Here is a 21985-nt window from a genome sequence, read left to right as displayed (position 1 = left end):
TGATGTCTCCACGACCAACATTCAAAATCTTGAAGATGACGACTTCCACCAAGAACCGCAGGTTAAAGAAATTTCTCCTCGACTCCTCAATATCAATGCGAAAAGCATTTTTGACCCGAATATCATCGGTCCCGGCATAGCGAATCTTGACGCCCATTATCACCTCTCGTTTCCTCTGGACCCCCCCAATAGCAGCAGGCAGCTTAAGCCACCTAAGTGGCGATGCTGCAAGGCCGAGGGGGAGACACTATAGGATCCTTCTGACCAGATACAAGATCTTAGCCAAAAGGCCGAGAAGCGATAACCAGAATTGGTTTCCAACTACGGTGCCACCCAAGGATCCTGAAAGGTCCATTTATGGAGATGGGCTCCTGGACTCCCGTTAAGAAGACATGTTGTCAACCTCTAGATCCCTTACATGCCTGCACTTTTCGGCTTGCTGCTGCTGCAATCCACGCGTTTTAGATCTGCATAACTCCACCTCTTTAAACACAGCACCCTCACCCCCTGCTGTTCCCACCCGCCTCAACACCGTTGGAAGGAAGGAGAACCAATTAAGGCGGGGGGGTGGAACGAGCAGCTGTCTAACCTTAGCAGAAGGGCTGCTGATTACTTACCTTTCCTGCTGCTGCTGGCTGTCCAGCAGCAGACTGAAGGTGGCTGCTGCTGTTCGCAGGTATATAAAGGCTCAGAGCCTATTATGACACATGCAGCCAGCGTTCCATTGCCACATTCCATCTACTGCAGGCAGGATACCTGGCTGGCTGAATGTCACTGAGAAGCTCACAGAGACCGCCATAAGCAACAGTTTAACAGAATGCCACAGACTAATCAACCAAACTTTTTGGGTTGGGTTCTCTTTTATAGTCTGCAGGCATTAAATGAAAGAAGTCAGTGTTCCAGCAGAGGGAGACAACGTTTCAGAAAAGGCATTGTAGCAAACCAAAAAAGAAATTTTAAGCGCAGCAGAGTAACCAGCGCACATACCTGTTAGCTCAGGTGAGTTTAAAAGGCTGCTGTTGATAACAAGGGCATTTGCTAAATAGATGGTGTGTGTGCAACAATATACTGAAAGGTCAATTATATTGTGCAGCTTATCTCACCACCTGTAGTTATTTAGGTGAAAGCTCCAAAATGCTTGCCTAATATGTCTGTTTATCCAAAAGGAAGTAAAGAGGGAGAGCTAGATAGATAGCATTGCATTTCATTACATGGCAATGCAATGCACAGTTGCTGAAGTTGAACCAAAATGAGCTTGTCATCTGGCTTCTGCAACTTTGAACATGAAAAATCCAATGAGGAGAAGAAAAGCAAAGCCAAAGAGTCCATCCCAAAATCCGACAAACAAGCAAAATGAACAAAAAACATTGAATTCAATTCTTTCTGATTTTAGAAACTGCATTAAAGAAGGGGTGCACCGGTCCTGGAGATACTGCAATACCAGGTCAATGCGTGGAGTGGACAGAGCAAGCTCTTTTTCCATCTCCCTGTTCTAAAAATCCATTTAATATATGGTCCCCAGATAGGGGACGTATCAGATATTAAACTGATAAGAACAGATTTTTTTGATTTTTTGATTGAAGCTGCATCCAAGGCACTGAAAAATGTGACCGAAGTCACACCAAAACAGCGCACGAGGCGAGGATTCATGTGGACCCTTCCCGGAGGAGAGGGTCCCCAATAAACCATCCCCATCCCTCCGAGCCAGAAGGCCACAGCGAGGGTCAGGGATCTCCGATGCTCTCCCTAGCCGAAGCCGGAGAAGAGCCGTTTTCGTGCTCCCAGCTACCATCTAGGCTGCCACCCTAGTGGAGCTGGAGCCTGTGTTGGTTTCTCAGCCCAAAGCTGACCGGACCTCCGACCGGGTTTATAAAAATTCCCCTTCCTAGCCCGGAGGCCAGGAATAGGGGGGGTTGCTCAGAAAGTATGATTGGCAAAGGTGCGGCGTGCTACGAAGCCAAGTCTTTCTGGGGTTCCCAGTCCCAGTAAGCTTGGACTCCCACCAGGGCGCCTACTCCTGGGGCACATTGCTCCAAAGCCCTCACACTTACCCAGCCTAGTGACTTCGATCCTGGAGGGCCATGTTTTCCATCAGATAACTCTATGAGCCACCTGGCGTACTAACAAGTGCACCAAACCAGTGTGTAATATGCATCAATTTACTAGGGCAACCCAAGGACAAAACTGCCTTTTCAAAAGATACTACACTTGATCTTAGCCAAAAGGCCGAGAAGCGATAACCAGAATTGGTTTCCAACTACGGTGCCACCCAAGGATCCTGAAAGGTCCATTTGTGGAGATGGGCTCCTGGACTCCCGTTAAGAAGACATGTTGTCAACCTCTAGATCCCTTACATGCCTGCACTTTTCGGCTTGCTGCTGCTGCAATCCACGCGTTTTAGATCTGCATAACTCCACCTCTTTAAACACAGCACCCTCACCCCTGCTGTTCCCACCCGCCTCAACACCGTTGGAAGGGAGGAGAACCAATTAAGGCGGGGGGGTGGAACGAGCAGCTGTCTACCCTTAGCAGAAGGGCTGCTGATTACTTACCTTTCCTGCTGCTGCTGGCTGTCCAGCAGCAGACTGAAGGTGGCTGCTGCTGTGCGCAGGTATATAAAGGCTCAGAGCCTATTATGACACGCGCAGCCAGCGTTCCATTGCCACATTCCATCTACTGCAGGCAGGATACCTGGCTGGCTGAATGTCACTGAGAAGCTCACAGAGACCGCCATAAGCAACAGTTTAACAGAATGCCACAGACTAATCAACCAAACTTTTTGGGTTGGGTTCTCTTTTATAGTCTGCAGGCATTAAATGAAAGAAGTCAGTGTTCCAGCAGAGGGAGACAACGTTTCAGAAAAGGCATTGTAGCAAACCAAAAAAGAAATTTTAAGCGCAGCAGAGTAACCAGCGCACATACCTGTTAGCTCAGGTGAGTTTAAAAGGCTGCTGTTGATAACAAGGGCATTTGCTAAATAGATGGTGTGTGTGCAACAATATACTGAAAGGTCAATTATATTGTGCAGCTTATCTCACCACCTGTAGTTATTTAGGTGAAAGCTCCAAAATGCTTGCCTAATATGTCTGTTTATCCAAAAGGAAGTAAAGAGGGAGAGCTAGATAGATAGCATTGCATTTCATTACATGGCAATGCAATGCACAGTTGCTGAAGTTGAACCAAAATGAGCTTGTCATCTGGCTTCTGCAACTTTGAACATGAAAAATCCAATGAGGAGAAGAAAAGCAAAGCCAAAGAGTCCATCCCAAAATCCGACAAACAAGCAAAATGAACAAAAGACATTGAATTCAATTCTTTCTGATTTTAGAAACTGCATTAAAGAAGGGGTGCACCGGTCCTGGAGATACTGCAATACCAGGTCAATGCATGGAGTGGACAGAGCAAGCTCTTTTTCCATCTCCCTGTTCTAAAAATCCATTTAATATATAGTCCCCAGATAGGGGACGTATCAGATATTAAACTGATAAGAACAGATACTACACTTGATCTTAGCCAAAAGGCCGAGAAGCGATAACCAGAATTGGTTTCCAACTACGGTGCCACCCAAGGATCCTGAAAGGTCCATTTGTGGAGATGGGCTCCTGGACTCCCGTTAAGAAGACATGTTGTCAACCTCTAGATCCCTTACATGCCTGCACTTTTCGACTTGCTGCTGCTGCAATCCACGCGTTTTAGATCTGCATAACTCCACCTCTTTAAACACAGCACCCTCACCCCCTGCTGTTCCCACCCGCCTCAACACCGTTGGAAGGGAGGAGAACCAATTAAGGCGGGGGGTGGGGTGGAACGAGCAGCTGTCTACCCTTAGCAGGACTGCTGCTGTTTACTTACCTCTCCTGCTGCTGCTGGCTGTCCAGCAGCAGACTGAAGGTGGCTGCTGCTGTGCGCAGGTATATAAAGGCTCAGAGCCTATTATGACACGCGCAGCCAGCGTTCCATTGCCACATTCCATCTACTGCAGGCAGGATACCTGGCTGGCTGAATGTCACTGAGAAGCTCACAGAGACCGCCATGAGCAACAGTTTAACAGAATGCCACAGACTAATCAACCAAACTTTTTGGGTTGGGTTCTCTTTTATAGTCTGCAGGCATTAAATGAAAGAAATCAGTGTTCCAGCAGAGGGAGACAACGTTTCAGAAAAGGCATTGTAGCAAACCAAAAAAGAAATTTTAAGCGCAGCAGAGTAACCAGCGCACATACCTGTTAGCTCAGGTGAGTTTAAAAGGCTGCTGTTGATAACAAGGGCATTTGCTAAATAGATGGTGTGTGTGCAACAATATACTGAAAGGTCAATTATATTGTGCAACTTATCTCACCACCTGTAGTTATTTAGGTGAAAGCTCCAAAATGCTTGCCTAATATGTCTGTTTATCCAAAAGGAAGTAAAGAGGGAGAGCTAGATAGATAGCATTGCATTACATTACATGGCAATGCAATGCACAGTTGCTGAAGTTGAACCAAAATGAGCTTGTCATCTGGCTTCTGCAACTTTGAACATGAAAAATCCAATGAGGAGAAGAAAAGCAAAGCCAGAGTCCATCCCAAAATCAGACAAACAAGCAAAATGAACAAAAAACATTGAATTCAATTCTTTCTGATTTTAGAAACTGCATTAAAGAAGGGGTGCACCGGTCCTGGAGATACTGCAATACCAGGTCAATGCGTGGAATGGACAGAGCAAGCTCTTTTTCCATCTCCCTGTTCTAAAAATCCATTTAATATATGGTCCCCAGATAGGGGACGTATCAGATATTAAACTGATAAGAACAGATTTTTTTGATTTTTTGATTGAAGCTGCATCCAAGGCACTGAAAAATGTGACCGAAGTCACACCAAAACAGCGCACGAGGCGAGGATTCATGTGGACCCTTCCCGGAGGAGAGGGTCCCCAATAAACCATCCCCATCCCTCCGAGCCAGAAGGCCACAGCGAGGGTCAGGGATCTCCGATGCTCTCCCTAGCCGAAGCCGGAGAAGAGCCGTTTTCGTGCTCCCAGCTACCATCTAGGCTGCCACCCTAGTGGAGCTGGAGCCTGTGTTGGTTTCTCAGCCCAAAGCTGACCGGACCTCCGACCGGGTTTATAAAAATTCCCCTTCCTAGCCCGGAGTCCAGGAATAGGGGGGGTTGCTCAGAAAGTATGATTGGCAAAGGTGCGGCGTGCTACGAAGCCAAGTCTTTCTGGGGTTCCCAGTCCCAGTAAGCTTGGACTCCCACCAGGGCGCCTATTCCTGGGGCACATTGCTCCAAAGCCCTCACACTTACCCAGCCTAGTGACTTCGATCCTGGAGGGCCATGTTTTCCATCAGATAACTCTATGAGCCACCTGGCGTACTAACAAGTGCACCAAACCAGTGTGTAATATGCATCAATTTACTAGGGCAACCCAAGGACAAAACTGCCTTTTCAAAAGATACTACACTTGATCTTAGCCAAAAGGCCGAGAAGCGATAACCAGAATTGGTTTCCAACTACGGTGCCACCCAAGGATCCTGAAAGGTCCATTTGTGGAGATGGGCTCCTGGACTCCCGTTAAGAAGACATGTTGTCAACCTCTAGATCCCTTACATGCCTGCACTTTTCGGCTTGCTGCTGCTGCAATCCACGCGTTTTAGATCTGCATAACTCCACCTCTTTAAACACAGCACCCTCACCCCCTGCTGTTCCCACCCGCCTCAACACCGTTGGAAGGGAGGAGAACCAATTAAGGCGGGGGGGTGGAACGAGCAGCTGTCTACCCTTAGCAGAAGGGCTGCTGATTACTTACCTTTCCTGCTGCTGCTGGCTGTCCAGCAGCAGACTGAAGGTGGCTGCTGCTGTGCGCAGGTATATAAAGGCTCAGAGCCTATTATGACACGCGCAGCCAGCGTTCCATTGCCACATTCCATCTACTGCTGGCAGGATACCTGGCTGGCTGAATGTCACTGAGAAGCTCACAGAGACCGCCATAAGCAACAGTTTAACAGAATGCCACAGACTAATCAACCAAACTTTTTGGGTTGGGTTCTCTTTTATAGTCTGCAGGCATTAAATGAAAGAAGTCAGTGTTCCAGCAGAGGGAGACAACGTTTCAGAAAAGGCATTGTAGCAAACCAAAAAAGAAATTTTAAGCGCAGCAGAGTAACCAGCGCACATACCTGTTAGCTCAGGTGAGTTTAAAAGGCTGCTGTTGATAACAAGGGCATTTGCTAAATAGATGGTGTGTGTGCAACAATATACTGAAAGGTCAATTATATTGTGCAGCTTATCTCACCACCTGTAGTTATTTAGGTGAAAGCTCCAAAATGCTTGCCTAATATGTCTGTTTATCCAAAAGGAAGTAAAGAGGGAGAGCTAGATAGATAGCATTGCATTACATTACATGGCAATGCAATGCACAGTTGCTGAAGTTGAACCAAAATGAGCTTGTCATCTGGCTTCTGCAACTTTGAACATGAAAAATCCAATGAGGAGAAGAAAAGCAAAGCCAAAGAGTCCATCCCAAAATCCGACAAACAAGCAAAATGAACAAAAGACATTGAATTCAATTCTTTCTGATTTTAGAAACTGCATTAAAGAAGGGGTGCACCGGTCCTGGAGATACTGCAATACCAGGTCAATGCGTGGAGTGGACAGAGCAAGCTCTTTTTCCATCTCCCTGTTCTAAAAATCCATTTAATATATAGTCCCCAGATAGGGGACGTATCAGATATTAAACTGATAAGAACAGATTTTTTTTTGATTGAAGCTGCATCCAAGGCACTGAAAAATGTGACCGAAGTCACACCAAAACAGCGCACGAGGCGAGGATTCATGTGGACCCTTCCCGGAGGAGAGGGTCCCCAATAAACCATCCCCATCCCTCCGAGCCAGAAGGCCACAGCGAGGGTCAGGGATCTCCGATGCTCTCCCTAGCCGAAGCCGGAGAAGAGCCGTTTTCGTGCTCCCAGCTTCCATCTAGGCTGCCACCCTAGTGGAGCTGGAGCCTGTGTTGGTTTCTCAGCCCAAAGCTGACCGGACCTCCGACCGGGTTTATAAAAATTCCCCTTCCTAGCCCGGAGGCCAGGAATAGGGGGGGTTGCTCAGAAAGTATGATTGGCAAAGGTGCGGCGTGCTACGAAGCCAAGTCTTTCTGGGGTTCCCAGTCCCAGTAAGCTTGGACTCCCACCAGGGCGCCTACTCCTGGGGCACATTGCTCCAAAGCCCTCACACTTACCCAGCATAGTGACTTCGATCCTGGAGGGCCATGTTTTCCATCAGATAACTCTATGAGCCACCTGGCGTACTAACAAGTGCACCAAACCAGTGTGTAATATGCATCAATTTACTAGGGCAGCCCAAGGACAAAACTGCCTTTTCAAAAGATACTACACTTGATCTTAGCCAAAAGGCCGAGAAGCGATAACCAGAATTGGTTTCAAACTACGGAGCCACCCAAGGATCCTGAAAAGTCCATTTGTGGAGATGAGCTCCTGGACTCCCGTTAAGAAGACATGTTGTCAACCTCTAGATCCCTTACATGCCTGCACTTTTCGACTTGCTGCTGCTGCAATCCACGCGTTTTAGATCTGCATAACTCCACCTCTTTAAACACAGCACCCTCACCCCCTGCTGTTCCCACCCGCCTCAACACCGTTGGAAGGGAGGAGAACCAATTAAGGCGGGGGGTGGGGTGGAACGAGCAGCTGTCTACCCTTAGCAGGAGGGCTGCTGATTACTTACCTCTCCTGCTGCTGCTGGCTGTCCAGCAGCAGACTGAAGGTGGCTGCTGCTGTGCGCAGGTATATAAAAGCTCAGAGCCTATTATGACACGCGCAGCCAGCGTTCCATTGCCACATTCCATCTACTGCAGGCAGGATACCTGGCTGGCTGAATGTCACTGAGAAGCTCACAGAGACCGCCATAAGCAACAGTTTAACAGAATGCCACAGACTAATCAACCAAACTTTTTGGGTTGGGTTCTCTTTTATAGTCTGCAGGCATTAAATGAAAGAAATCAGTGTTCCAGCAGAGGGAGACAACGTTTCAGAAAAGGCATTGTAGCAAACCAAAAAAGAAATTTTAAGCGCAGCAGAGTAACCAGCGCACATACCTGTTAGCTCAGGTGAGTTTAAAAGGCTGCTGTTGATAACAAGGGCATTTGCTAAATAGATGGTGTGTGTGCAACAATATACTGAAAGGTCAATTATATTGTGCAACTTATCTCACCACCTGTAGTTATTTAGGTGAAAGCTCCAAAATGCTTGCCTAATATGTCTGTTTATCCAAAAGGAAGTAAAGAGGGAGAGCTAGATAGATAGCATTGCATTACATTACATGGCAATGCAATGCACAGTTGCTGAAGTTGAACCAAAATGAGCTTGTCATCTGGCTTCTGCAACTTTGAACATGAAAAATCCAATGAGGAGAAGAAAAGCAAAGCCAGAGTCCATCCCAAAATCCGACAAACAAGCAAAATGAACAAAAAACATTGAATTCAATTCTTTCTGATTTTAGAAACTGCATTAAAGAAGGGGTGCACCGGTCCTGGAGATACTGCAATACCAGGTCAATGCGTGGAGTGGACAGAGCAAGCTCTTTTTCCATCTCCCTGTTCTAAAAATCCATTTAATATATGGTCCCCAGATAGGGGACGTATCAGATATTAAACTGATAAGAACAGATTTTTTTTTTTTATTTTAAAACCATTCAGGTTTAGTTTTTATATAGCAAAACCGAATATTATTCTTTGAATAATTGCCAAAAACTATTCATCATCATGGTTTTCTCCTCTTTTTTAATTTCAAAAATGATAAATGCTTCACACTGAAATACATCCAATTATAAGCGACAACATCTCACTCATATAAAATATCTAAACTCATTATCGTAGGCCATAATCCCAATTACATTCAAGTCCTAACACTAACCTTGCTTTTTAACAAAAATAACCTGCAATTCCTAACTATTGCATAATACGTATAAAACATAATTGTTGCACATATTTCCAACATCAGAACTTCTCTTTTACTTTCCTTCCTTCAAACAAAGTAACCTTCTTCTCAGGCAACCAAAAATTCTTTATTTCCACCTCCATTTCTTCCCTCATTTCCTCATTTAAATCATCTAACTCCAAATTCCAGTCAAGAATCTGCTCTTCTTCTTTTTCCTTTACCTTCTCCATTTTCTCCGATTTTCCTCTACCATTGTCACTTGCCTTCCTCACCTTCTTCATATCTTCTTCCATAAAAAAGCTCAGTTTCTCTTTATACCTTTCCACCTTATCTCTTTTCTCGTCAGATCTCACACATGCCACAAAGTCTTCCTGCTTTTCCATCGTAACTTTCCCTCCTTTGCCACCAGTTTCCCAGTAACGAAAGCCTGCTTTCCCTTCTATAAACAGCTTTCCAACCGAAAATTCTTCGTCTTGTTTCATCCACAACAAAAATCTTCTCTTACCATTCCATACTCCGATTCGATTCATATACTCTTTTTGAAACACAACCATCACAGTTCTTAATTTCAGATACCCTAAAACTTCCTCTTGTCCAACGAACGGATCGTCCATGTACACAATAAGGCTCTTCGGTTTCCCAACCACCGAAAAATAAACTCCAAATTCACTCTTCTGTATGCTCCGACCTTCTTGCCATAAGCGAAAGAACTGAAAACATTTCTCTTCATCTCTTAAAGTCACATCAAAAACATTTCTGTTTCTATTTTCCTGCATACATAATATGTCCGATTTGCATAATCCATGCGTTTCCAAAAAGCACAGTACCTCTTCTTCTCCCAGTATTTTCCTCTTTGCATTATCCTCCAGAAAAATTCTCAAACAGTTCTTCTTCTTCCAAAACTCCATTTTCTCCAAAAGTTCCGTCTGTCCACACGAAATCCTGTTGTCCCAACAGCTAAGTGTTGGGACAGCCGCCCCCTACGAAAGTAGTGGCAAGGTGATCGCCTCTCGTTGCCCGGGGACTAATCCAACTCCCTAATAGCAGCAGGGGGGTGAAGCCCTGCTGAAAGACAGAGCGATCCCCCCAGGCCAAGGAGCCGGGTACCCCGAGCACCTCTCAGCCAAGACCAAGGCAGCAACCACTAGATCACTACACTTGATCTTAGCCAAAAGGCCGAGAAGCGATAACCAGAATTGGTTTCCAACTACGGTGCCACCCAAGGATCCTGAAAGGTCCATTTGTGGAGATGGGCTCCTGGACTCCCGTTAAGAAGACATGTTGTCAACCTCTAGATCCCTTACATGCCTGCACTTTTCGGCTTGCTGCTGCTGCAATCCACGCGTTTTAGATCTGCATAACTCCACCTCTTTAAACACAGCACCCTCACCCCCTGCTGTTCCCACCCGCCTCAACACCGTTGGAAGGGAGGAGAACCAATTAAGGCGGGGGGTGGGGTGGAACGAGCAGCTGTCTACCCTTAGCAGGAGGGCTGCTGATTACTTACCTCTCCTGCTGCTGCTGGCTGTCCAGCAGCAGACTGAAGGTGGCTGCTGCTGTGCGCAGGTATATTAAGGCTCAGAGCCTATTATGACACGCGCAGCCAGCGTTCCATTGCCACATTCCATCTACTGCAGGCAGGATACTTGGCTGGCTGAATGTCACTGAGAAGCTCACAGAGACCGCCATAAGCAACAGTTTAACAGAATGCCACAGACTAATCAACCAAACTTTATGGGTTGGGTTCTCTTTTATAGTCTGCAGGCATTAAATGAAAGATGTCAGTGTTCCAGCAGAGGGAGACAACGTTTCAGAAAAGGCATTGTAGCAAACCAAAAAAGAAATTTTAAGCGCAGCAGAGTAACCAGCGCACATACCTGTTAGCTCAGGTGAGTATAAAAGGCTGCTGTTGATAACAAGGGCATTTGCTAAATAGATGGTGTGTGTGCAACAATATACTGAAAGGTCAATTATATTGTGCAGCTTATCTCACCACCTGTAGTTATTTAGGTGAAAGCTCCAAAATGCTTGCCTAATATGTCTGTTTATCCAAAAGGAAGTAAAGAGGGAGAGCTAGATAGATAGCATTGCATTACATTACATGGCAATGCAATGCACAGTTGCTGAAGTTGAACCAAAATGAGCTTGTCATCTGGCTTCTGCAACTTTGAACATGAAAAATCCAATGAGGAGAAGAAAAGCAAAGCCAAAGAGTCCATCCCAAAATCCGACAAACAAGCAAAATGAACAAAAAACATTGAATTCAATTCTTTGTGATTTTAGAAACTGCATTAAAGAAGGGGTGCACCGGTCCTGGAGATACTGCAATACCAGGTCAATGCGTGGAGTGGACAGAGCAAGCTCTTTTTCCATCTCCCTGTTCTAAAAATCCATTTAATATATGGTCCCCAGATAGGGGACGTATCAGATATTAAACTGATAAGAACAGATTTTTTTTTTTTTTTTTTTTTTTTTTTATACCATTCAGTAAAATTTTTCAAGCAGCAATCAATAGTATAAAAACTCATACTACGTTGCCCAGTCTTACATCATAATGGTACTTTCTTTATTTCATATTTATAACTTTATACTGAAACAGTTGTAATACCTTTTGAATGGACAAAAACTATAAAACATACCATTATCATAAAAAATGACAGATCACAACACATAAACAAGGACTTACTGGTACTTTACCAGTGACCTCCATTTTTTGACTTTCCAAAAACCTTCTGAATCAGAGCCACCACCGCCACGGCTATCCCATAAATAAACTATGTATAACCTTGACAAAACCATCCTAACACAATTATTAACTGAGATTATTTTCCTTTTAAATAAACACAAATTCCTAACGTCCCACAGACTTTCTATTACACATGCCATTATCAACCACAACAATCTCTCTTTCACCAGGCTACTTGCACCCATCCCAAACATTACCACTCTCCAATTTATAAAATTCACGCCCGCTAGTTCCTTGCATAAACCACCCACTCCCTTCCAAACACTCTGAGCATAATCACAATTCCAAACCAAATGCATAACAGTTTCACTCGCCCCACATCCATCCCTCGGACATACCTCTGTTCTAATCAGATCCCTCCTCTTCTGTACCTCTCTCACAGGCAAAATCTCATGCAAACTCATCCATACGATATCACGCTGCCTATTCGATATTCCTTTTATACTCAGGTTCCTCCATACACACAACGCTTCACTCGATCTCAAGCCCCTAATGTTACATTCAAACTCTCTAACACGCATCCTTCTCCTTACATTCCTTATCACTTTGAAATCACCCATAGGAACATCCAACAAATCATGCTTGACAACAAATTTTTCAACAAACTCATACCACACTGGACATTTAAACGAAACAGGCACTCTTGCATCCCTTCTCATCCATTTCAACGCAAACAACATCCATCCAGCCATATATTTAATCATAAAAGCCATCTTGTTATCCCTACCTAACAGAACAACCACTGTTTTAATATAATTTAAACCAAGACAAATTTCAAAATTTGGGAAATCCATTCCCCCATGTTCACGTAACTTACACAAATATTCCCTTTTAAGTTTTTCCATCTTACTTCCCCAATAAAATGTAAAAATTAGCTTCTCAATCCGCCTAAAACCCCTATAAGGGGCTGGAAAAACCACTGACACAAAAAGTAACATAGGAAGAATCACTGACTTAATAATAAGGACTTTGCCTGACAATGTCAAGTCCCGCAACCTCCAAAAATTTAACTTCTGTTCAATCCTCTTACCGCATTCATCCCAACTCTCATTCCCTTTCAGATCTTTGTTAAACCACACCCCCAAAACCTTAATAGCACCTTCTTCACATATCACACCATCCATTGTAACACTCGAATCCCCGAAACACTTAAAGCCACACTTCCCCCAATTCACCCTAAAACCAGATGCACCACAAAAAAAATCTAAAAGCAACCTTGCTCGATTCATAGCAGCCATATTATCACTCACCACAACAACATCGTCCATATACCCCATTACCTTTACAGTCTTTCCACCACTCCCTGGGATCAGAAGACCATTCATCACTTTCTCTTTCCGAATCATGCACAACAGGGGCTCAATCACACTTATAAACAGGACAGGGGACAACGGACACCCCTGCCTGACCCCTGATTTTATGCACACCTTCTCACTCAAACATCCATTCACTAACACTTCACTCACCACACCATCATACAAACACCTTATCGCATTCACAAAAACACTAGGAAAACCCATCCTATCTAACACCTCAAACATAAACGCATGCGACACTCTATCAAAAGCTTTCTCAAAATCCACACAAAAAACCATACATTTCCCCTTCCTAAACATACAATCTCCAATTACGTCCCTCAACAACAAGAGGTTATCAGTCATACACCTACCTGGCACCGCGCACACTTGATCATCACCAACCACACTTCCAATCACCCCACGCATACGGTTAGCCAGAATTTTGCTAAAGACTTTATAGTCTGCATTGAGTAATGTAATCGGCCTCCAATTACGCAAATTCTTTTTCTCACCCTTCTTATATAGTAAAACAACTACTCCTTCTTTCATGGAATTACAAAGTACACCATTCATCCACATATATTGACATACCTCCACAAAATCAACACCAATCACATCCCATGCTTTTACATAAAACTCCACAGGCAACCCATCTTTCCCAGGTGTTTTATTCTTTTTCGCACCATCCACCGCCTTTTTAACCTCATCAAAAACAATATCCTCACTCAAACACTCACGTTCCCCTGATTCAAGCTGACTCTCCAACATACCTAACACATGCTCTTTCAAACCCCCATCCACCCATTTAGACTCAAATAAACTACCATAGAAACTATGTACCTCATCCAACACTTCCCTTCCAACCACAGTCATACCATTATCATTTACAACCTCATTCAACTCATCTTTTTTACTGCACATTTTTTTAAAAAAGTACCTCGTACACTTCTCATCCATATCCAAATGCTCAACTCTCGTCCTAAAAATAATTTCCTTCCCACGCTTTTCCAAAACACGCTTCATCTCATCTCTCGCTCCTCTGAGTTGATCACTAACATCAATTCCTTTCATACTCATTTTATGTAACCACTCAATCCTCATATTTAAATCTTTAAATCTGCCTCTTTCAATTGCTGCTTTTTTTAACCCCACCTCCTAAAAAAATTCTTAATTTCCACTTTCACCCAATCCCACCATACAGTCACATCCACAAAATTATTTTTCCTAGACCTCCACCATTCATACTTACTTTCGAAGTCTCTCATAACCCTAACATCCTCTAACAACCTAACATTTAGCTTCCATACCCCAACACCATGCACCATTTTTTTTATCACCTTCAAACATACCCCACAAACATTCATGGTCTGTGAAAGAAAAAACATGCTGTTTAAAAAATTTACACACCAAAACTCTATTTGTATACAGCATGCGGTCAATCCTGGACACTATTCCTCCCCTATCAGCTCTATATGTGGCCGGTGGTGGCTTACTCAAAAATTCCGCTGCATCTAAAAAAGAAAAATCAGATGTAATTTGATTAAGGACCTTACCCGTGACATCAATTTCCCCTTCAGAAACACAATTGAAATCACCAACTAATAATATTGGAATCCTTCCAGGCAAAAATAAACGTATTTTCTCTAATAGTGCTAACCGATCCCCTTTGTTAATTGGACAATACACGTTAACAATTTTCACCCTCCACCCTCTCCCCTTAACCACTGCCATTATACAACGACCTGGCTCCACCACTATATAATTTTCAAAACTTAAATCCCTATTCCCCAACAAAATCCGCACACCATCATTTTTGTTTGTCATTGAACCTGACCAAATGCTATGCCCATATACCCAGTCCTTTTCAGGAGGTGACTCTTCAATTCCGCACTCTTGCAGACAGTAGATATTTGCTCCAAGATTTTTTAGTTCTTCCAGTATAGCCAATCTTCTAGGCTTAGATTTTATAAGCCTTACATTTACTGACAGTACACTACAGCCCACGTTGGAACCCATTTTTTAACCATATTCGGTAAAAAAGAACATACCCCCCACCGAAGAGTCAACCTTTCTCGTCTTGAAACTCGATTCCTGATGTTAAGCACAGAATGCTGGCCCCCTCCTCCAAAAAAGACCTCCTAGGAGAGGCACTGTAGCTCTCGGGATAGCTCCTATCACTTAAGGGGCTGATGCTCCCAATACTGGCAGGTGAAATATCTGGCCGGAACTTCTTTGCAGAAGACACATCAGAGTCCTCATCAGGGGGCCTCACCACAGCCCCGGTGAAGTCACCCTGGCCACCACCACCTTCTTGAATTGCCTCTGAGCTTTCCAAAGCCAACACCGGCGTTGTGGAGAGTGAACCGCTCACTTCTCCCTCACCACTCACATCAAGCAGAATTGACATATCTGCAGGCTCCATCTCAACAGCGCTTCCACCAGCAGGATCAGGTGCTTCCTCCATCTCTTCCATGAAGTCCCTTACTGCCTCGATCGCCTCACCAATAGTGGCGGCAGTACTAGGACGTGGGGACACGGCCTCTGCATATGACCTGGAACGATGGGGACAGTCCTTGAAAGCGTGTCCCTCCTCGCCACATGCATTACAGACCATGGAGTTAGTACACTCCATTGCCAGATGACCCTCTCTATTGCATTTCCCACAAAACTTCTCCACCGTGCAGTCCTCTTGGTAGTGTCCAAAGGATTTGCACTTCCTGCAAAAACGCGGAGCACCGGGAAAATACATATACCCTCTATCCCTCCCGATGGCAAAACTGAGGGGAGGGTAGTGGATACCCCCAGGTCCCTGGGGGTCCTCCTGGAACCGTACAAAAAACTTGTGTTTGCCAGTCCACAAGCCCACCTCATTCCTCACCTTGTGTGAGTAGGACACATAGCTGCAATGACGGTTCAGGAATCTAGTAATGTCCTCCACATCCACAAGGGGGTTGTGCATAAACACAACAACTGGCACTTCCCCCTTAGTATACAATACCGTGAATGTAAGCCCATCAAGAGCCGGATGATCCAAGGCTTGCTGATCCTTTAGAGTCTTGAAAAGGTTCTGGCAAGCTGCCATACGATCAAGGACCAAAACGTACCGGCCATTCTTTGGGAACTCCTGTAGGCAAATGATGTCTCCACGACCAACATTCAAAATCTTGAAGATGACGACTTCCACCAAGAACCGCAGGTTAAAGAAATTTCTCCTCGACTCCTCAATATCAATGCGAAAAGCATTTTTGACGCGAATATCATCGGTCCCGGCATAGCGAATCTTGACGCCCATTATCACCTCTCGTTTCCTCTGGACCCCCCCCAATAGCAGCAGGCAGCTTAAGCCACCTAAGTGGCGATGCTGCAAGGCCGAGGGGGAGACACTATAGGATCCTTCTGACCAGATACAAGATCTTAGCCAAAAGGCCGAGAAGCGATAACCAGAATTGGTTTCCAACTACGGTGCCACCCAAGGATCCTGAAAGGTCCATTTGTGGAGATGGGCTCCTGGACTCCCGTTAAGAAGACATGTTGTCAACCTCTAGATCCCTTACATGCCTGCACTTTTCGGCTTGCTGCTGCTGCAATCCACGCGTTTTAGATCTCCATAACTCCACCTCTTTAAACACAGCACCCTCACCCCCTGCTGTTCCCACCCGCCTCAACACCGTTGGAAGGGAGGAGAACCAATTAAGGCGGGGGGGTGGAACGAGCAGCTGTCTACCCTTAGCAGAAGGGCTGCTGATTACTTACCTTTCCTGCTGCTGCTGGCTGTCCAGCAGCAGACTGAAGGTGGCTGCTGCTGTGCGCAGGTATATAAAGGCTCAGAGCCTATTATGACACACGCAGCCAGCGTTCCATTGCCACATTCCATCTACTGCAGGCAGGATACCTGGCTGGCTGAATGTCACTGAGAAGCTCACAGAGACCACCATAAGCAACAGTTTAACAGAATGCCACAGACTAATCAACCAAACTTTTTGGGTTGGGTTCTCTTTTATAGTCTGCAGGCATTAAATGAAAGATGTCAGTGTTCCAGCAGAGGGAGACAACGTTTCAGAAAAGGCATTGTAGCAAACCAAAAAAGAAATTTTAAGCGCAGCAGAGTAACCAGCGCACATACCTGTTAGCTCAGGTGAGTTTAAAAGGCTGCTGTTGATAACAAGGGCATTTGCTAAATAGATGGTGTGTGTGCAACAATATACTGAAAGGTCAATTATATTGTGCAGCTTATCTCACCACCTGTAGTTATTTAGGTGAAAGCTCCAAAATGCTTGCCTAATATGTCTGTTTATCCAAAAGGAAGTAAAGAGGGAGAGCTAGATAGATAGCATTGCATTACATTACATGGCAATGCAATGCACAGTTGCTGAAGTTGAACCAAAATGAGCTTGTCATCTGGCTTCTGCAACTTTGAACATGAAAAATCCAATGAGGAGAAGAAAAGCAAAGCCAAAGAGTCCATCCCAAAATCCGACAAACAAGCAAAATGAACAAAAAACATTGAATTCAATTCTTTCTGATTTTAGAAACTGCATTAAAGAAGGGGTGCACCGGTCCTGGAGATACTGCAATACCAGGTCAATGCGTGGAGTGGACAGAGCAAGCTCTTTTTCCATCTCCCTGTTCTAAAAATCCATTTAATATATGGTCCCCAGATAGGGGACGTATCAGATATTAAACTGATAAGAACAGATACTACACTTGATCTTAGCCAAAAGGCCGAGAAGCGATAACCAGAATTGGTTTCCAACTACGGTGCCACCCAAGGATCCTGAAAGGTCCATTTGTGGAGATGGGCTCCTGGACTCCCGTTAAGAAGACATGTTGTCAACCTCTAGATCCCTTACATGCCTGCACTTTTCGGCTTGCTGCTGCTGCAATCCACGCGTTTTAGATCTGCATAACTCCACCACTTTAAACACAGCACCCTCACCCCCTGCTGTTCCCACCCGCCTCAACACCGTTGGAAGGGAGGAGAACCAATTAAGGCGGGGGGGTGGAACGAGCAGCTGTCTACCCTTAGCAGAAGGGCTGCTGATTACTTACCTTTCCTGCTGCTGCTGGCTGTCCAGCAGCAGACTGAAGGTGGCTGCTGCTGTGCGCAGGTATATAAAGGCTCAGAGCCTATTATGACACACGCAGCCAGCGTTCCATTGCCACATTCCATCTACTGCAGGCAGCATACCTGGCTGGCTGAATGTCACTGAGAAGCTCACAGAGACCACCATAAGCAACAGTTTAACAGAATGCCACAGACTAATCAACCAAACTTTTTGGGTTGGGTTCTCTTTTATAGTCTGCAGGCATTAAATGAAAGATGTCAGTGTTCCAGCAGAGGGAGACAACGTTTCAGAAAAGGCATTGTAGCAAACCAAAAAAGAAATTTTAAGCGCAGCAGAGTAACCAGCGCACATACCTGTTAGCTCAGGTGAGTTTAAAAGGCTGCTGTTGATAACAAGGGCATTTGCTAAATAGATGGTGTGTGTGCAACAATATACTGAAAGGTCAATTATATTGTGCAGCTTATCTCACCACCTGTAGTTATTTAGGTGAAAGCTCCAAAATGCTTGCCTAATATGTCTGTTTATCCAAAAGGAAGTAAAGAGGGAGAGCTAGATAGATAGCATTGCATTACATTACATGGCAATGCAATGCACAGTTGCTGAAGTTGAACCAAAATGAGCTTGTCATCTGGCTTCTGCAACTTTGAACATGAAAAATCCAATGAGGAGAAGAAAAGCAAAGCCAAAGAGTCCATCCCAAAATCCAACAAACAAGCAAAATGAACAAAAAACATTGAATTCAATTCTTTCTGATTTTAGAAACTGCATTAAAGAAGGGGTGCACCGGTCCTGGAGATACTGCAATATCAGGTCAATGCGTGGAGTGGACAGAGCAAGCTCTTTTTCCATCTCCCTGTTCTAAAAATCCATTTAATATATGGTCCCCAGATAGGGGACGTATCAGATATTAAACTGATAAGAACAGATACTACACTTGATCTTAGCCAAAAGGCCGAGAAGCGATAACCAGAATTGGTTTCCAACTACGGTGCCACCCAAGGATCCTGAAAGGTCCATTTGTGGAGATGGGCTCCTGGACTCCCGTTAAGAAGACATGTTGTCAACCTCTAGATCCCTTACATGCCTGCACTTTTCGGCTTGCTGCTGCTGCAATCCACGCGTTTTAGATCTGCATAACTCCACCTCTTTAAACACAGCACCCTCACACCCTGCTGTTCCCACCCGCATCAACACCGTTGGAAGGGAGGAGAACCAATTAAGGCGGGGGGGTGGAACGAGCAACTGTCTACCCTTAGCAGAAGGGCTGCTGATTACTTACCTTTCCTGCTGCTGCTGGCTGTCCAGCAGCAGACTGAAGGTGGCTGCTGCTGTGCGCAGGTATATAAAGGCTCAGAGCCTATTATGACACGTGCAGCCAGCGTTCCATTGCCACATTCCATCTACTGCAGGCAGGATACCTGGCTGGCTGAATGTCACTGAGAAGCTCACAGAGACCGCCATAAGCAACAGTTTATCAGAATGTCACAGACTAATCAACCAAACTTTTTGGGTTGGGTTCTCTTTTATAGTCTGCAGGCATTAAATGAAAGAAGTCAGTGTTCCAGCAGAGGGAGACAACGTTTCAGAAAAGGCATTGTAGCAAACCAAAAAAGAAATTTTAAGCGCAGCAGAGTAACCAGCGCACATACCTGTTAGCTCAGGTGAGTTTAAAATGCTGCTGTTGATAACAAGGGCATTTGCTAAATAGATGGTGTGTGTGCAACAATATACTGAAAGGTCAATTATATTGTGCAGCTTATCTCACCACCTGTAGTTATTTAGGTGAAAGCTCCAAAATGCTTGCCTAATATGTCTGTTTATCCAAAAGGAAGTAAAGAGGGAGAGCTAGATAGATAGCATTGCATTACATTACATGGCAATGCAATGCACAGTTGCTGAAGTTGAACCAAAATGAGCTTGTCATCTGGCTTCTGCAACTTTGAACATGAAAAATCCAATGAGGAGAAGAAAAGCAAAGCCAAAGAGTCCATCCCAAAATCCGACAAACAAGCAAAATGAACAAAAAACATTGAATTCAATTCTTTCTGATTTTAGAAACTGCATTAAAGAAGGGGTGCACCGGTCCTGGAGATACTGCAATACCAGGTCAATGCGTGGAGTGGACAGAGCAAGCTCTTTTTCCATCTCCCTGTTCTAAAAATCCATTTAATATATGGTCCCCAGATAGGGGACGTATCAGATATTAAACTGATAAGAAAAGATACTACACTTGATCTTAGCCAAAACGCCGAGAAGCGATAACCAGAATTGGTTTCGAACTACGGTGCCACCCAAGGATCCTGAAAGGTCCATTTGTGGAGATGGGCTCCTGGACTCCCGTTAAGAAGACTTGTTGTCAACCTCTAGATCCCTTACATGCCTGCACTTTTCGGCTTGCTGCTGCTGCAATCCACGCGTTTTAGATCTGCATAACTCCACCTCTTTAAACACAGCACCCTCACCCCCTGATGTTCCCACCCGCCTCAACACCGTTGGAAGGGAGGAGAACCAATTAAGGCGGGGGGGGTGGAACGAGCAGCTGTCTACCCTTAGCAGAAGGGCTGCTGATTACTTACCTTTCCTGCTGTTGCTGGCTGTCCAGCAGCAGACTGAAGGTGGCTGCTGCTGTGCGCAGGTATATAAAGGCTCAGAGCCTATTATCACAAGCGCAGCCAGCGTTCCATTGCCACATTCCATCTACTGCAGGCAGGATACCTGGCTGGCTGAATGTCACTGAGAAGCTCACAGAGACCGCCATAAGCAACAGTTTAACAGAATGCCACAGACTAATCAACCAAACTTTTTGGGTTGGGTTCTCTTTTATAGTCTGCAGGCATTAAATGAATGAAGTCAGTGTTCCAGCAGAGGGAGACAACGTTTCAGAAAAGGCATTGTAGCAAACCAAAAAAGAAATTTTAAGCGCAGCAGAGTAACCAGCGCACATACCTGTTAGCTCAGGTGAGTTTAAAAGGCTGCTGTTGATAACAAGGGCATTTGCTAAATAGATGGTGTGTGTGCAACAATATACTGAAAGGTCAATTATATTGTGCAGCTTATCTCACCACCTGTAGTTATTTAGGTGAAAGCACCAAAATGCTTGCCTAATATGTCTGTTTATCCAAAAGGAAGTAAAGAGGGAGAGCTAGATAGATAGTATTGCATTACATTACATGGCAATGCAATGCACAGTTGCTGAAGTTGAACCAAAATGAGCTTGTCATCTGGCTTCTGCAACTTTGAACATGAAAAATCCAATGAGGAGAAGAAAAGCAAAGCCAAAGAGTCCATCCCAAAATCCGACAAACAAGCAAAATGAACAAAAAACATTGAATTCAATTCTTTCTGATTTTAGAAACTGCATTAAAGAAGGGGTGCACCGGTCCTGGAGATACTGCAATACCAGGTCAATGCGTGGAGTGGACAGAGCAAGCTCTTTTTCCATCTCCCTGTTCTAAAAATCCAATTAATATATGGTCCCCAGATAGGGGACGTATCAGATATTAAACTGATAAGAAAAGATACTACACTTGATCTTAGCCAAAACGCCGAGAAGCGATAACCAGAATTGGTTTCCAACTACGGTGCCACCCAAGGATCCTGAAAGGTCCATTTGTGGAGATGGGCTCCTGGACTCCCGTTAAGAAGACTTGTTGTCAACCTCTAGATCCCTTACATGCCTGCACTTTTCGGCTTGCTGCTGCTGCAATCCACGCGTTTTAGATCTGCATAACTCCACCTCTTTAAACACAGCACCCTCACCCCCTGATGTTCCCACCCGCCTCAACACCGTTGGAAGGGAGGAGAACCAATTAAGGCGGGGGGGTGGAACGAGCAGCTGTCTACCCTTAGCAGAAGGGCTGCTGATTACTTACCTTTCCTGCTGCTGCTGGCTGTCCAGCAGCAGACTGAAGGTGGCTGCTGCTGTGCGCAGGTATATAAAGGCT

At 44.8% G+C, this 21985-nt stretch overlaps 6 non-coding genes and 7 pseudogenes across 6 annotated transcripts; all 13 read right to left on the bottom strand.

Moving 5' to 3' along the window:
* Positions 1-1407: 1407 nt before the first annotated feature.
* On the bottom strand, positions 1408-1608 carry LOC141150316 (U2 spliceosomal RNA; annotated as a pseudogene).
* Positions 1609-2122: 514 nt separating this feature from the next.
* Positions 2123-2238, bottom strand: LOC141151141 (U2 spliceosomal RNA; annotated as a pseudogene).
* Positions 2239-3342: 1104 nt separating this feature from the next.
* On the bottom strand, positions 3343-3533 carry LOC141274062 (U2 spliceosomal RNA). Its single transcript, XR_012322356.1, has one exon. It is a non-coding gene; the product is annotated as a U2 spliceosomal RNA (small nuclear RNA).
* A 1107-nt stretch (positions 3534-4640) lies between these two features.
* On the bottom strand, positions 4641-4841 carry LOC141150375 (U2 spliceosomal RNA; annotated as a pseudogene).
* Positions 4842-5355: 514 nt separating this feature from the next.
* LOC141151140 (U2 spliceosomal RNA) lies at positions 5356-5471 on the bottom strand (annotated as a pseudogene).
* Positions 5472-6576: 1105 nt separating this feature from the next.
* LOC141150222 (U2 spliceosomal RNA) lies at positions 6577-6761 on the bottom strand. The gene has a single exon (XR_012246480.1). It is a non-coding gene; the product is annotated as a U2 spliceosomal RNA (small nuclear RNA).
* A 524-nt stretch (positions 6762-7285) lies between these two features.
* LOC141151127 (U2 spliceosomal RNA) lies at positions 7286-7401 on the bottom strand (annotated as a pseudogene).
* A 1107-nt stretch (positions 7402-8508) lies between these two features.
* On the bottom strand, positions 8509-8686 carry LOC141150463 (U2 spliceosomal RNA; annotated as a pseudogene).
* Positions 8687-11228: 2542 nt separating this feature from the next.
* Positions 11229-11429, bottom strand: LOC141150588 (U2 spliceosomal RNA; annotated as a pseudogene).
* A 6089-nt stretch (positions 11430-17518) lies between these two features.
* On the bottom strand, positions 17519-17709 carry LOC141274508 (U2 spliceosomal RNA). Its single transcript, XR_012322782.1, has one exon. It is a non-coding gene; the product is annotated as a U2 spliceosomal RNA (small nuclear RNA).
* Positions 17710-18814: 1105 nt separating this feature from the next.
* LOC141149885 (U2 spliceosomal RNA) lies at positions 18815-19005 on the bottom strand. Its single transcript, XR_012246166.1, has one exon. It is a non-coding gene; the product is annotated as a U2 spliceosomal RNA (small nuclear RNA).
* A 1105-nt stretch (positions 19006-20110) lies between these two features.
* On the bottom strand, positions 20111-20301 carry LOC141150141 (U2 spliceosomal RNA). Its single transcript, XR_012246410.1, has one exon. It is a non-coding gene; the product is annotated as a U2 spliceosomal RNA (small nuclear RNA).
* A 1106-nt stretch (positions 20302-21407) lies between these two features.
* On the bottom strand, positions 21408-21598 carry LOC141150146 (U2 spliceosomal RNA). The gene has a single exon (XR_012246415.1). It is a non-coding gene; the product is annotated as a U2 spliceosomal RNA (small nuclear RNA).
* Positions 21599-21985: the final 387 nt, after the last annotated feature.

This window comes from Phyllobates terribilis, unplaced genomic scaffold, assembly GCF_046119375.1.
Source record: "Phyllobates terribilis strain yellow unplaced genomic scaffold, ASM4611937v1 Scaffold_5__5_contigs__length_657084704, whole genome shotgun sequence".
Classification (NCBI taxonomy): domain Eukaryota; kingdom Metazoa; phylum Chordata; class Amphibia; order Anura; family Dendrobatidae; genus Phyllobates; species Phyllobates terribilis.
Note: the sequence above shows the minus strand (reverse complement) of the source record. Positions and strands in the feature narration are given on the sequence as shown.